The sequence below is a fragment of the Heptranchias perlo genome, unplaced genomic scaffold (genome assembly GCF_035084215.1).
Source record: "Heptranchias perlo isolate sHepPer1 unplaced genomic scaffold, sHepPer1.hap1 HAP1_SCAFFOLD_133, whole genome shotgun sequence".
In the NCBI taxonomy this organism is placed as follows: Eukaryota; Metazoa; Chordata; class Chondrichthyes; order Hexanchiformes; family Hexanchidae; genus Heptranchias; species Heptranchias perlo.
In genome coordinates, this window is record NW_027138569.1 from 1,060,046 (window position 1) to 1,076,006 (window position 15,961).

General features: G+C 45.2%; 1 non-coding gene across 1 annotated transcript; it reads left to right on the forward strand.

Moving 5' to 3' along the window:
- The first annotated feature begins 819 nt into the window (after positions 1 to 819).
- Positions 820 to 902, forward strand: trnal-cag (transfer RNA leucine (anticodon CAG)). The gene has a single exon. It is a non-coding gene; the product is annotated as a tRNA-Leu (tRNA).
- Positions 903 to 15,961: the final 15,059 nt, after the last annotated feature.

Sequence of the window (15,961 nt, forward strand, 5' to 3'; positions counted from 1 at the left end):
GGAGGAACAGAGGAAGCTGGAGGACAATAACAGACAGAAGCAGAAGGAGGTGGCAGGTGAAACTGGCAGCAAATGTGAGTTTCACTTGCTTCAAATGAGGCATGATAGGCCGGCGTTGTCTTGCACCTTTCCAAGGAGATGATTTGATAAGGTAGGTAAGGGATACGGTTGGTGTACGCTAGGTAAGGAGACCAAAACTGCACGTAATATTCCAGGTGTGGTCTCACAAAGGACTTGGAGAACGGCAGTAAGACATCTTTGCTCCTGAACTCAAATCGTCTTGTAATGAAGGCCAACATACCATTTGTCTTCCTAACTGCTTACTGCATCTGCATGTTTCCTTTCAGTAACTGGTGGACAAGGACACAGAGATCCCTTTTTACATCAATCTATCACCATTTAAATAATACTCTGCCTCTCTTTTTCCATCTGAAGTGGATAACTTCACATTTATCCACATTATGCTACACCTGCCATGTATTTGTCCACTCACTCAACTTGTCGAAATCGCTTTGAAGCCTCTTTGCAGCCTCCTCACAACTCACGATCCCACCTAGTTTTGTGTCGTCAGCAAACTTGGGAATGTTATAATTGGTTCCCTCATCCAAATCTTTGATATGGAAAGCACCGAAACCAGTCACAGACAATATTCCACTGCCCGACCAAACGTCCCAAAACACCGAGCACAGGCACAGGAAAATCCGGGGAGGTGGGAACTTGGTCACTCGGCCTTCCAGCAGGATGAACCGAGAACCAGAGAGTGAAACATCCATTGGCCTTTTTGGGAAAATCAGGGTCAGTAAAATACGAACCTAAAATGTCAGGATGGCCGAGCGGTCTAAGGCGCTGCATTCAGATTGCAGTCTCTTATGGAGGCGTGGGTTCAAATCCCACTTCTGACATTTTGTCATTAAACGCACCGAGCTATTTTTTGTTCTTTCGGCTGGAGTGGATTTTTCTGCCCAATTGATTTGTTCCTTCCAGAAAACCAATCAGAAAACCGACCCGACATCCTTCCACGGCAGGTTTATTTTTATTTGTTGTCAGAATGTATAGTCCGTGGGTTCAGCAGAACACGGTCCGTCCAATCAATCCATTGTGACACAGACCAGTGTTGTCCAATACCTTGGGCATTGAATAAAATGAGTGATGAACACAGTCTTTGGGCCTGTGATCACAATGCTCATTTTCGCATGCAGTTTGCATGTGAACTTTAACCTTTTTATGTTGTTGGTGAAATGATCAGATGAAAAGCAGAGTGTGCGAGTGTTGTTTCGTCGTTGTGAGTGTTTTACTTCTTTGGTTACTGAATGGTGAAAGATGTTATGAAATACACACATGTGAAGTCCATTTCCCTGTATTGTGTGCGCGAGATATTTTCCAATAAAATCCGTTCATGTGGATAAAACGGTGTCGCCATAGTCACACCTGCGATAAGTCAGCAATTTATATGAGGCAACATTGGGATGGAGCGTGGTCGAGTGGCCTGAACCCGGACATTGATGCTCCAGTATTGTCAGGGCGCGATTCGATTTTCGCCACTCACAAACTTTCCAAAGACATGGAGGGATTGGAGGCTGCTATTACATAAATATCATAGCCAAATAAACACATCCACACTTGAGGTTGTACAATAGTGGGAGGCACTAGTTAAGGTTCTTTAAATGAGGGGCACTAGTTGGGGTTGTATGATAGAGTGGAGCAGGAGTTACCGTTGTGTTTTAATGAGATGGTGAATTTAACAAAGGCTGCACCAGATTCCTGGTGTCATAAGCACGGAATATTTTTAACCAAGTCCTGAAATACCGTCTGTACAATGAGAACGGAAGACAATTCAACACATGCAAAACACAACAATTTATTAAACTTTTGACTGTCTCGGTTACCATGTTAGGATTTCCTTCGGTCTGAAACAAAAAGTAATCGATTGATTAATGGCGACGAGAACAATTATTCATCTTTTTGACAATTTAATGGAGTTTTGCGTGATTAATATGGTAAAATGTTTTGTGAAGTTTAATTCCCTCAACCGGAATCGAATGTATTTCCCGCATTACAAGCATTTGTAGACCGAAATTCTCTTCTTTGAGTTGTTCCTATAACAGTTCATAGGGCCGAGTTTCCGTTGCAGTGATCACATTTCGCCTCATGTAAAGAAAGTTCCCGGTTCAATGTCGGGTGGAATCATTTTGAAGACATTCTTCATTGAAAATGAATAATTACAAACATAATTTTGAGGGTAAAATGAAAATAATACAATATCTCACAGCCCCGGTGTGTTCTTTCTTTCTCTGTACAGTTCAACGCACAGTCAAACATTACACAGATACCGGCAGTGCTTCTAAATCACTCCCATTTCCTGCTCTGACGATGCAGAAAGCCCCTCTCCAAGCTACACATTCCGAATGTTTTCAGTTTATTTGTGAGAGATCATTAAATGATCCTGCAGCACTGCCTCTGTTAATAACAATAGGTCGTAAACGCATTTCAGCCGCGGCAACAAAGTCATCAGTTTTTCGCTGTTCCCCAGCTCCCGGAGTGAGTGAGGCCGCGACAAGCAGCAACATTGAGGGCGTCTTTCCGGTCCCGATCTCTCCAATCACCCGCTGCCGGCGGAAAGCAGCGAATGCAGCCTCAGACATCGCATTACTGCCCCTCCCTGGGAAACAAAATAACACGGCCTGATCAAACCTCCCCATACACCGAGCACATGGGCAGGAATTACTGGGGAAATTATATCCCAGTCACTCACGCCTCCAGAAGCATTGAACGAAGTCCGGAATGAGTGAAAATTCCTTTGGCTTTTAATCTGGAAATGAGAAAACGTAACCACTGCACCCAGGAATCGGGAGTCGAAGGCGCTGCGTTCAGCTAATCTGGAAGCGTGGGTTCGGATCCCAGTCTAGACGTTCAGTCCTTCACAAAAACGCAACAATTTTAGGTGCATTCGGCTCGAGGTGGTTTTTCGGCCTATTTGATTTGGTCCTTCCAGAAAACCAACCCGACCTGCATCCGAATCCTAACCACCAGACCACCAGGGAAACTGCTGCAATTTTCCTGCAAGCAAGACGACCAACGCTGCTTGTCCGAATTATCCCTTTCAAACTCAGGTCACTTTCGCCCCTGATAAGCTGCTCGTACAAAATGTCATTTACTATAAGAACACGAAAGACTTGTTCAGAGAATGAAATCACCAAGTGCCGGTAGGCATGAACATGGAATGGACAGTGAGGGGAAATACTATCACAAGCTGCTGATGTAACTGTTCCCATTTCCAAAACACACCGACCTGATCAACGCATCTCCTTGGAAAGGTGCAAGGCAACGCCGGCCTCTCAGGCCTCATTTGAAGCAAGTGACACTCACATTTTCTGCCAGTTTCACCTGCCATCTCCTTCTGCTTCTGTATGTTATTTTCCACCAGCTTCCTCTGCTGCTCCCTATGCCGGGGGAATTAGATGTTCGAAGCAAAGAAAGCGACTGAACAAAAAACCTTTACCAGGAAAGCAGGGAGAGGGAAAGAAAGATGTTGGTCACTGAGAGATGATGGATTTTGCAGATGCCAATTATCCCGAGTCACACTGTCTCTCCGATCCTGCACACGGTGCTCAGCTTTGAAACTGTCCATCACCCCTGTGCTCGCTCACCTACTTTGGCTCCCGTTCCGCCAATGTCTCGATTTTAAAAATCTCATCCTTGTGTTCAGATCCCTCATTTGCCTCGCCGCTCCCTATCGCTGTAACCTCCCCCAGCCCTACAACCCTCCGAGATCACTGCGTTCCTCAAATTATGGCCTCTTGTGCACTCCTGATTTTAACCGCTCCACCATTGGCGGTCTTGGCTTCAGCTACCTGGGCCCAAATCTCTGGAATACCCGACTTGAACCCCTCCGCCTCTCTCTCCTCCTTTATGACGCTCATTACAAGCGCCCTTTTTTCACTAAGATTTAGTTCACCTGTCGGAATATCTCCTTTTGCGGATCTGTGTGAAATTTTATCTAATTACGCTCCCGTGAAGCGTCTCAGGTCATTTTGTTATGTTAAATGCGGTATATAAATGTAAGCTGTTGTTAATTGTAAGGTCTCCCACCATTTAAAGAAGTCAGGATATGTCAGTCACCTTGGTAACTCCGAAGCGTCTATTGCTGCACCTGATTCACCGTTTCCATCACCAGCCCAGGTGCACCCTCTCGAGAGGATGTATATAGTGAGACTGAGGGTATCTCATAGGGAGAAGCACCGAGCACCAGTGAGCAGGGGGAGCTGGAAATAATTATGATAATTACTATTACACAAACTTTATACAGCTCATACCTCAAACAATATAAAACCAATCGCCAGTCCCCGAGTCGATGTACTCGGGTCCGGATTTGCACACGGTTCTGACGCGCTCCAGTTCACAGTGAAGAGTTGGAGCCAGATCCAGAAGAGAGAAATCAGAACCGACCTCCGCGGAGCACCCAGAGTGTGGGAGCAGCAGCAGCCACAGCGATTTCTGAACCAGCCACTGATGCAGGAGAGAATCGAGTCCCATTCCGAGCTGTGTCTGCCAGCCGCCTGCCGGGCTGCTTTACACTGAAGGGGATCGATTCAGGCCTAACTCCCAGACACAGATTTCAGTTCGGAAGTTAGTCTCCAGAGTTGGCTCTTGTGATCAGGCTGATGAAATGTTCAGAATTTACTGATCGCTTCGGTCGACGAGGGTTCGAATCACACTCGTCCCTTTTATTCACTTACGGAGTTATTTCTGTGCATTCGGCTGGAGGTCCCTTTTCCTGCCCAGTGGGAATTGCCCCTTCCAGAAAATCAACCCGTCCTCCATCCACGGCAGGTTTTGACGTCCATCGGTTCATCGTAAAACCGAGCTTTAAAAAAACAACATAAATTACAAAAAACTCATGGCGTGCCATTCAATATAAGCGGAGAGAAGAGACAAGTGTAATTTAGGCTCTGCTGATTGAAACATTAAATAAACAAACGGTTTGTAAATAGCAAAGGAAGTGGCAGAACTGGACAAAGTGATCGTGCGAACTGACCCTCCTACCTTCAAAATCAACTCAATAACTACTTCTTCGCCAATTTCATCACTAGCCTCCCCTTCCTTTCGTCAACTGCTGGAGAGACGATGCCTGCGATGTGTTGTCAATATGTTGACCTTTGGTGAGCATTCTCAGAAAAGCGTTTTGATCTTCTCTGATCACCATTTTTACCAGAAACATTCGGATAGTAGATAATCAGTTGGACAGACCACTGACTGCCCGTTCACACCACCCGTCCATTGTGTGTACGGATATTGCTTAGTGTCTAAACTGCTTCAAACTGAGTCATTTCCATATTTACCTGGAAATGTTTGGATTAGTGCAGTTATCTGCAGCTTGTCAATTGGATGGTTAACACTGAGTTTAGTTGGTCTGATCTGATTTCTTTGTTCGAATAAATTAGATACTTTTTAACCTTCACCCACTCCTTGCAGACACTTCCAGCATCATCTCCGTGTGCGGTAGAATGCAGAGAGATTCAGCGCTACACATCAATCCGTGCTGCCTCTTACCGAATCTCGGGAACAATGTTAACAATTTCAGCCTCTCAGATGCCGATGTCGCCAATTTCATCTTGTGCACCCAGAACCCCTGGTAATTTTACAGTCACCGAAGTTCGCTGCACTTTCCCCAAAGTTCACTCTAAGAGAGAATAACGAACAATAAAGGAAAAGTGATCGTTTCTTCATCGGTGGCGACGCAAAATCGCTGCTTTCATTCCTTCCACCGTTGATCTTCCAGCGGGCTATGAACCTTCTGCGCTCAGCTATTTTTATCACATGACCAGGAAGTGAAACAAGTTGAATGTGAAAGTTGGAGCAACAAACTGGATCAAGCGGATAGGCGGGTCGGGATATTGCAAAACAAACAGCCAAGCAACGAGGAGCGGGTCAGCTGTTCCATCAGTAGATAAGAAATAGAAGCAGGAGTTGGCCTTACGGCCCCTCGAGCCTACTCCGCCATTCAGAAGCCGAGGTTTTGTGGATACAACACACCTGGAGAAAAAAAAATGTCTCAAGATGTTGTGCAGATTGAGGCTGAATATGAATTTATCCCAATTCACGCGATGTCATGAATGCAGAATGAAAATGCTCCTGCATTGGGCTGTTATCGAAACCCAACTTCTTGTGTGGCAGGTCAGAATTCGAACAATTTTACACCGAAGTACAAGCAGCAGTTGGCTTCATGTGTTCACATGGAAATCTGTCTGATTTTGGACCTCGAATCTATTTCCCGCCAGATCCCCATATTCCGACACGGCACTTCAAACAGAAGAATGCCTGTTTCACGAAAAGAAGAATTGTGTGTTCGGTTGTTTAGACTTAAAGATCTCGTGCCGCCTCCTTGCCCATTTCATGCTGTCGCCAATCGCCCACTCTCCCGCCGATTAACAACGAAACTCACAGCTGCCGTTGCAATACGTCCGGCCAGAGCACCTGAAGTGCCCACAGAAGAACACTAAGAAGGAAATGGTTCATGGAACAGACCAGCTGGACCTTGATCTCCGGGTGGAAATATTCAGATGCAAAAGGTTGAACTGCTCGATGCGACGCTCGAACGACTAACCTCGGCATTGCTTGAGTCTGATGGTGTTATATAAGGACCGCGGGCTAACCAATTACGCCACTAGTGCCACCGGGTATTAATGTTGTCATCAAATAGCCTCATTTTTGGCCTGTAAGATTGTATGTTCTCTCAGACAGATTTCCATGTGAACACATGAAGCCAACTGCTGCTTGGACTTTGGTGTAAAATTGTTCGAATTCTGACCTGCCACACAAGAAGTTGGGTTTCGATTACAGCCCAATGCAGGAGCATTTTCATTCTGCATTCATGACATCGCGTGAATTGGGTTAAATTCATATTCAGCCTCAATCTGCACAACATCTTGAGACATTTTCTTTTCTCCAGGTGTGTTGTATCCACAAAACCTCGGCTTCTGCACGGAAAGTTTGGGGGACGTTTGGAACGCTCTTCTGCAGTCGGCAGTTAATGCTAGCTCACTTGTGAATGTTAAATCTGAGATTGATAGATTTCAGTGAACTCAGGTTATTTGTGGATATGTGGCAAAGACGGGTATATGGAGTGAGGTCACAGGTCAACCATGATCTCTCTGAAAGGTGGAACAGACTTGACGGGCGAAATTTCACTTCCACTTGCAGCCTCCTGTTATGCGCCATCTTCGGATTGTGTGCCTGTTTGATGTGCCTCTCACGGTTGAATAGCTGCCAGTGTGTGTGACCTGCGAGTTATGGGTGTACGGCTTGCAACAGTGGGAATGTGTAAGGGTGAGAGGAAGTCTCTGGTTAAAAGAGTTGAGCACTGATGGGAAGAGTTTGTTCGTATGTGGCGGATTGGAGGGTATCGTGCGTGTTGCAGGTGGTAGGAGACGTCACTTGAGAGTTGACCTACCTCACCTTGACCACTCATTCTCAAAGCATTGAACTTCTTCCTGCACTGCATCCAAGTCCATGTTGCTGTTCCCCTGGGATTAACTTCGTCCCCGGCTGCCTCCCGCTGCCTTTTGGATTGATGCCGCCTCTTGCGCAACGCAACACCCTCCCTCCACCCAAACTCTGCGGATATAGGATGTCCCTCCTTCTGTCCATCTCTTGCAGTAAGATCTCTCAGCATCAGCAGACAACCTTGGTGGATGCACTCTCCAGGCCTGGTACCAACTGAGATCGGCAGATTGGTGAGTTTTGGCGTGCAGATTGGAGGATGAGGGATTCAGTTGCGTACAACCTTTATTCAATGTTTTAAAATAACATCTCGTCTCGACTCTCGACACCAGTATCCCCCACGATGACGGCATCGCTGCGACAGCATCAATACTCAACACCAACAACAGCCAATCTCCAGACGCCATCCCACAACTCATCTGGTTCATCCTGGATTACAATGTCTTCACCTTCAATAACCAGTTCTTTACCCAAAGACACGGAACAGCCATGGGGACCAAATTCGCACCCCAATACGCCAACATTTTCATGCACAAGTTCGAGCAGGACTTCTTCACTGCACAGGACCTCCAACCAACGCTACACACCAGATACATCGACGACATTTTCTTTCTATGGACCCAGGTGAGGAATCACTAAAGAGACTACACGATAACATCAACAAGTTCCATCCCACCATCAAACTCACCATGGACTACTCCTCAGAATCAGTTTCTTTCGTGGACAAACGAATCTCCATCAAAGACGTGCGCCTCTGCACCTCACTCTACCGCAAGCCCACGGACAACCTCACGATGCTCCACTTTTCCAGCTTCCACCCTAACCACGTCAAAGAGGCCATCCCCTATGGAGAGGCCCTGTGAATACACAGGGTCTGCTCAGACGAGGAGGAACGCGATGGACACCTACAGACGCTGAACGACGCCCTAGTAAGAACGGGATATGATGCTCGACTCATCGATCGACAGTTCCGACGGGCCACAGCGAAAAATCGCGTAGACCTCCTCAGAAGACTAAGACGGGACGCAACCAACAGAGTACCCTTCGTCGTCCAGTGCTTCCCCGGAGCGGAGAAACTACGCCATGTTCTCCGCAGCCTTCATCATGTCATCAATGATGACGAACACCTCGCTATGGCCATCCCCACATCTCCACTACTCGCCTTTAAACAGCCACCCAACCTCAAACAAACCATCGTTCGCAGCAAATTACCCAGCTTCCAGGAGAACAGCATCCACGACACAACACAACCCTGCCACGGTAAGCTCTGCAAGACATGCCAGATCATCGACACAGACACCAGCATCACACGAGAGGACACCACCCACCAGGTGCACGGTTCATACTCCTGTGACTCGGCCAATGTTGTCTACCTCATACGTTGCAGGAAAGGATGCCCCAGAGCATGGTACATTGGCGAGACCATGCAGACGCTGCGACAACGGATGAACGGACACCGCGCAACAATCGACAAACAGGAGGGTTCTCTCCCTGTCGGGGAACTCTTCAGCAGTCATGGACATTCAGCCACCGACCTTCGGGTAAGCGTACTCCAAGGCGGCCTTCGAGACACACGACAACGCAAAATCGTCGAGCAGAAATTGATAGCCAAGTTCCGCACCCAAGAGGACGGCCTCAACCGGGATATTGGGTTCATGTCACACTACACGTAACCCCACCAGTGAACAAATGTTATCTGTTTTTAATATAACGGGTCATTGACTGTCTTCCTTCTCTCTCTCTCTCTCTTTTTTTTTGGGGGGGGGTGTATATTCGGTGACCTTTTCGGTGGCACCTCTCTGTCTGCTCACTGTGGTTGCCTTGGCAACGGGCAGTGATCACCAGGCATTGTTCTGTGATTTTCAAATGCGAAGGATTCGAAAATTTCATTTCCACACCGTTCACCTGAGGAAGGAGGAAGCCTCAGAAAGCTTGTGGAATTTAAAATAAATTTGTTGGACTATAACTTGGTGTTGAAAAATTGTTTACAATTAAAATAACTCATCAATGTGCAAACATAGAGATGGACCCTGCGTCTGTGTTTTACGTGTGCGTTGTTTGATCTCCGTTCAGACTCCCTGCAGACAGTAAATAACAGGCACCAGCAACCTTCAAAAGATTTCTGAGATTGAGCCCCCCCCCCCCCCCTAGCGGTGGGAAGTGTGAATTGCATCCATTCAACTTGCAAGGTCCGGAATGGAAAGCTGATTGCAGGTGAGTCATCGGGCCGGCCGAATCTTCCGTCCTGCCTGCACAAGGGTCATTGGACATGGGAAACAGCGCATCACGCTACCAATGCCTAAAAATGGCCCTTTTTAAATTTTCACCCAACGTTCGCTGCGTGCGCATGTCGACACGATTCCATTATGGTACCTGGCACATGGGCCACAGGAAGAAAGATTGCATTCAGATAGCGCCCTTCACCACTCAGACGTCGAAAAGCGCTTTACAGAAAATGAAGTACTTTTTGAATTGTAGTCACTGCTGACATGTCGGAAACGAGGCAGCCAATTTGCGCACAGCAAGGTCCCAAAAACAGCGACGTAACAAAAGTGTGTTAACCAGGGTTCAGGGTAAGCACATTCCTTATAAACTGAAAGGCAAGGCTGGTAGAAGTAGGGAACCTTGGATGACTCGGGAGATTGAGGCCCTAGTCAAAAAGAAGAAGGAGGCATATGACATGCATAGGCAGCTGGGATCAACTTGATCCCTTGAAGAGCATCGAGATTGCTGGAGTAGAGTTAAGGGAGAAATCAGAAGGGCAAAAAGGGGACATGAGATTGCTTTGGCAGATAAGGCAAAGGAGAATCCAAAGATCTTCTCCAAGTACATAAAGGGCAAAAGAGTAACTAGGGAGAGAGTCGGGCCAATTAAGGATCAACAAGGTCATCAATGTGCGGAACCACTAGAGATTGGTGAGATCCTGAATGACTATTTCACATCGGTATTTACGGTTGAGAAAGGCATGGATGTTAGGGAACTTGGGGAAATAAATAGTGATGTCTTGAGGAGTGTACATATTACAGAGAGGGAGGTGCTGAAAGTCTTAACGCGCATCAAGGTAGATAAATCTCCGGGACATGATGAAATGTATCCCAGGACGTTATGGGAGGTTAGGGCGGAAATTGCGGGTCTCCCAGCAGAGATATTTGAATCATCGACAGCTGCAGGGGAGGTGCCTGAAGATTGGAGGGTAGCAAATGTTGTGCCTTTGTTTAAGAAGGGCGGCAGGGAAAAGCGTGGGAACTACAGACCGGTGAGCCTGACATCTGTAGTGGGTAAGTTGTTAGAGGGTATTCTGAGAGACAGGATCTACGGGCATTTGGAGAGGCAGGGACTGATTAGGAACAGTCAGCATGGTTTTGTGAGAGGAAAATCATGTCTCACAAATTTGATTGAGTTTTTTGAAGTGGTAACCAAGAAGATAGATGAGGGCTGTGCAGTAGACGTGGTCAACATGGGCTTTAGGAAAGCCTTTGACAAGGTACCACATGGTAGGTTGTTACATAAGGTTAGATCTCATGGGATCCAAGGTGAGGTAGCCAATTGAATACAAAATTGGATTGACGGCAGAAGACAGAGGGTGGTTGGAGAGGGTTGTTTTTCAGACTGGAGGCCTGTGACCAGCGGTGTGCCTCAGGGATCGGTGCTGGGTCCGCTGTTATTTGTTATTTATATTAATGATTTGGATGAGAATTTAGGAGGAATGGTTAGTAAGTTTGCAGATGACACCAAGATTGGTGGCATTGTGGAAACTGAAGAGGGTTATCTAGGATTGCAACAGGACCTTGATAAATTGGGCCAGTGGGCCGATGAATGGCAGATGGAGTTTAATTTAGATAAATGTGAGGTGATGCATTTTGGTAGATCGAATCGGGCCAGGACCTACTCCGTTAATGGTAGGGCGTTGGGGAGAGTTATAGAACAAAGCGATCTGGGAGTACAGGTTCATAGCTCCTTGAAAGTGGAGTCACAGGTGGATAGGGTGGTGAAGAAGGCATTCGGCATGCTTGGTTTCATTGGTCAGAACATTGAATACAGGAGTTGGGATGTCTTGTTGAAGTTGTACAAGACATTAGAAAGGCCACACTTGGAATACTGTGTACAGTTCTGGTCACCCTACTATAGAAAGGATATTATTAAACTAGAAAGAGTGCAGAAAAGATTGACTAGGATGCTACCGGGACTTGATGGTTTGACTTATAGGGAGAGGTTAGATCGACTGGGACTTTTATCCCTGGAGAGTAGGAGGTTAAGGGGTGATCTTATAGAAGTCTATCAAATAATGAGGGGCATGAATAAGGTCGATCGTCAAAATCTTTTCCCAAATGTAGGGGAGTCAATAACGAGGGGACATATATTTAAGGTGAGAGGGGAGAGGGAAAAGGGTCCAGTGGGGCAATTCTTTCACTCAAAGGGTGGTGAGTGTCTGGAACGAGCTGCCAGAGGCAGTCGTTTGGCGTGTACAATTTTGTCTTTTAAAAAGCATTTGGACAGTTACATGTGTAAGATGGGTATCGAGGGGTATGTGCCAAGTGCAGGCAATTGGGACGTGCTTAGTGGTATAAACTGGGCGACATGGACATGTTGGGCCGAAGGGCCTGTTTCCATGTTGTAAACTTCTATGATTCTATGATTCTAAATATATCATTCCACACTTTTCTGCGATGAAATTCATGTGCCACGTGTCTGCTCATGCCGCCAGCCTGTCTCTATCCTCTTGAACTCTATCACTATCCTCCGCACTGTTCACTACCCTTCCAAGTTTTGTGTCATCTTCAAATTTTGAAATCGTGGCCTTTACACCCAAATCCAATTCATTAATAAATATCAAAATCAGTAGTGGTCCTGGTACCCACCCCCGGGTAGCATCACTGTGCACCGCCCGACAATCGGAAAAACAACCGTTCACCACTGCTCCCTGTTTCCTGTTACTGAGCAAATTTCGTATCCATGCTGCCATTTTCCCCTTTATTCCATGGGCTTGAACTTTGATGACGAGCCTATTGTGCGGCAATTTTCAAACGCCTTTTGAAGTCAATTTACACCTCATCAACCGCATTGCCCTCATCGACCCTCTCTGCTACCCCTTTAAAAAACTCAATCAAGTTCGACAAACATGATTGGCCTTCAAAAAATTCGTGCAGGCTTTCCTTAATTAATCCACACTTGTCCAAATGACTATTAATTTTGTCCCGGTTTATTGTTTCTAAAAGTTTCCCCACTCCCGAGTTTAAACTGAGTGGTTGTTGAGTTTATCCTTATACCCTTTATTAACACGTGTGTAACCATTGTACGATCAATGCACCACACATCAGTTCCGGTAGTCTTGCCCCAACATTGCAATGCTGCACACAATACTGCTTAGAAAAGATGGGTTTAGGGGAGGCAGAGCCAGGAGAAATTATAATGGGGTATAAGGAAATGGCAGAGACGCTGAACAATATGTTGTATCTGTCTTCACAGTAGAAGGCACAAAAGGTAACGGAAGTAGTGGTGAACCAGGGGTCCATTGAGAGTGAGGAACTTAAAGTAATTAAGATTAGTAAAGACAAGGTATTGGATAAATTAATGGGACGAAAAGCCGACAAATCGCCTTGACCTGATGGCTTTCATCCTCGGGTTTTGAAAGAGATGGCTACAGAGATCGTGGGTGCATTTGTTTTCATCATCCAGAATTCCCTCGATTCTGAGGCAGCAAATGTAACCCCGCTATTCAAGAAAGGAAGGCGAGAGAAAACAGGAAACAACAGGCCAGTTAACATGACATCAGTGGTAGGGAAAATGATAGAATATTTGATTGGGCTGTGATGAAAGGACACATAGAAAATCATAATGTGATTAGCCAGAGTCAACACGGTTTTATAAAAGGGAAATCGTATTTGACAAGTCTATCAAAGTGTTTTGATGGTCTAACCAGCAGGGCAGATATGGGGGAACCAGTGGATGTGGCATGTTTGGATTTTATAAAGGCGTTTGATAAGGTGCATCAAAAGAGGTTTCCATACAAAATAAAGACTCGTGGAGTCGGGGGCTAATATATTAGCATGGTTTGAGGATCGGCTGACAGACATAAAACACAGAGTAAGAAGAAACAGTTCATTTTCGGGTTGGCCGGTTTTAACTAGTGGGGTGCCGCGAGGATCAGTCCATGGCCCTCCTCTATTTACAATCTATATTAATGACTGAGATGAGGCGAACTAGTGTAATGTAGCCAAGTTTGCTGACGGTACAACGCTAGGTGGGAAAGTAAGCTATGAGATTGACACTTAGAGGATGCAAAGGGTTAAAGGCAGTTTAAGTTATTTGGCAAATCGGCAGCAGATGTAGTATAATGTGGGGAAATGTGAAATCATCCACTTTGTAGGAAGAATAGAAAAGCAGAATATGATTTAAAATGTGAGAGACTGGTAAATATTGATATTCAGAGGGATATCGGTGTCGTCATACACGAATCACAAAAAGCTAAAATGCAGGGACAGCAAGCAATAAGGAAAGCAAATGATATGTTAGGCTTGATGGCATGTGGTTGGAGTATAAGAGGAAGGACATCTTGCTGCAATTAAAGAGGTGTTTAGTGCACGCCTGATTTACTGTGTCCGTTTGGGCGGGCCTCCTTACCGAAGGAAGGATGTACTTGCCTTAGATACAGTGCAACGAAGGTTCACTAAATTGATTCCAGGGATGAGAGGGTTGTCCTTTGAGGAGAAATTGTTTTCATTGGGCATTTTTTCTCTGGAGTTTGGTCCGCCATTTAGGATTGAGATGAGAATAAAATCTTTCCTCACAGGATTGTGATTTTTTGGATTTCTCTACCCAGCGGGCTGTGGAAGCTCAGTCGCTGAGTACAGTCGAAACTAAGGGAATCAAGGTATTTGGGGATCGGGCGGGAAAACGGAATTGTGGTAGAAGATCAGCCATGATCTGATTGAATGGCGGAGCAGGCTCAAGGGGTCGTATAGCCTAATGATGCTCCGATATCTTATGTTCATCTGTATCGGTGCACCGTGGAGAGTAGACTTTCAGTCAGTCCCTATGGTCTATGGATTGCACCAATATTTAGAATGGATGTAGCTGGTGTTCAAATATACAAGGAGAAAACTTAGAGACTGTGCCAATATTTGCAAAGGCTACAGAGTTCTTGCCATTAAATAATGAGAGGTTAAGGCTGTAATTCTTATCTCAGGGGAACCACACGCTCTGCAACGATTGCAAAGCGATCCAGAAAAATAAACAATATTTACAATAGATTCCATAGACTGCACTGAAATTCATTGTGCATGGAGAGACTGGACTAATATTTACATGGGATGCAGACAGTTTGATAGGATTTAGAGAGGGATGCAGAGATGGTGCCAATATTTATGTGGGTTATCCAGAGATGTTTCAATAATACTGGGAAATCTTGAGATGGCCCAATAATTTTAGAATTATCCAGAGCCTTTATCGTAGTCTATAGGAATATTTGCAGGGAGACCAATAGACTGTGTGAATATATACAGTACAATCCAACAAATTACCGATACTTAAAGGTAGATCCAGAGACGGTACCAATATTTGCAAGATTATCCTTTGATTTCCAAATATTAACGGGGTATCCAGAGATTACACCAATATTGGCAGGGTGTTCTTCAAGCTGACTGATAAAATGATTCAGTTTCTAACTCTCAGTGCAAACCAAACCCTTTAGAAATGTGTAGAAACTAACTAAAATTAATTAATAAATCACGTTCAGAAATAATCTGCAATCTGTAATTGAAGCTGCTCTCGGTTCACACCGATGCTGTCACATTGCGGGTCTCATAGTTGCTGTTCTTTCAAATATTAGTTATAATAATGTGCTGAGCTTTTAGATTTACAACTGTGAAATATTTGGATAAATATATGTTGTGATATAAAATGTATTGGGTTGAAAGGCGTTAACTGAACCTGTTTATTCTGTGACTGTAATTCAAGTCAGCCTCCACGGGCCCTAATTGTTTCACTGGAGAGTTTCCCTTTGCTATAAATATGGAGCTCCGTGCAATGTGTTATCCCATATGTCAGGTGAAGTACCACCTCCGGCCTGAACAGGGATCAGCGGCTCGACAGAGAGTGGGAGAAAGCGTCTGAATCTGAGAACAATAAATTGGAATGTGACAAGAATGGGCCACAATCTGAGGACAATAGATTGGAATGTTACAACAATGGGTCATAATCTGGTTACAATCGATTGGAATGTTACAACAATGGGCAGGAGTTTCTCCTGGGAGTTTGATTATCTTTCTGCAAATTATGATAGACTAAGATTAGCTGTTCGGATATATTTGGCACTTCGGATTATTCAAAAGATTTACTATCCCATCCTCGCTGTTGCAGGTGTCCCTGGTAATATTCTTTATTATTAATTCCCTAAACCATGTTTAACTGTATTACTGTTCTTCTCATTTACTTCCCCTTCCTTGCTGTTAATTCTCTATAT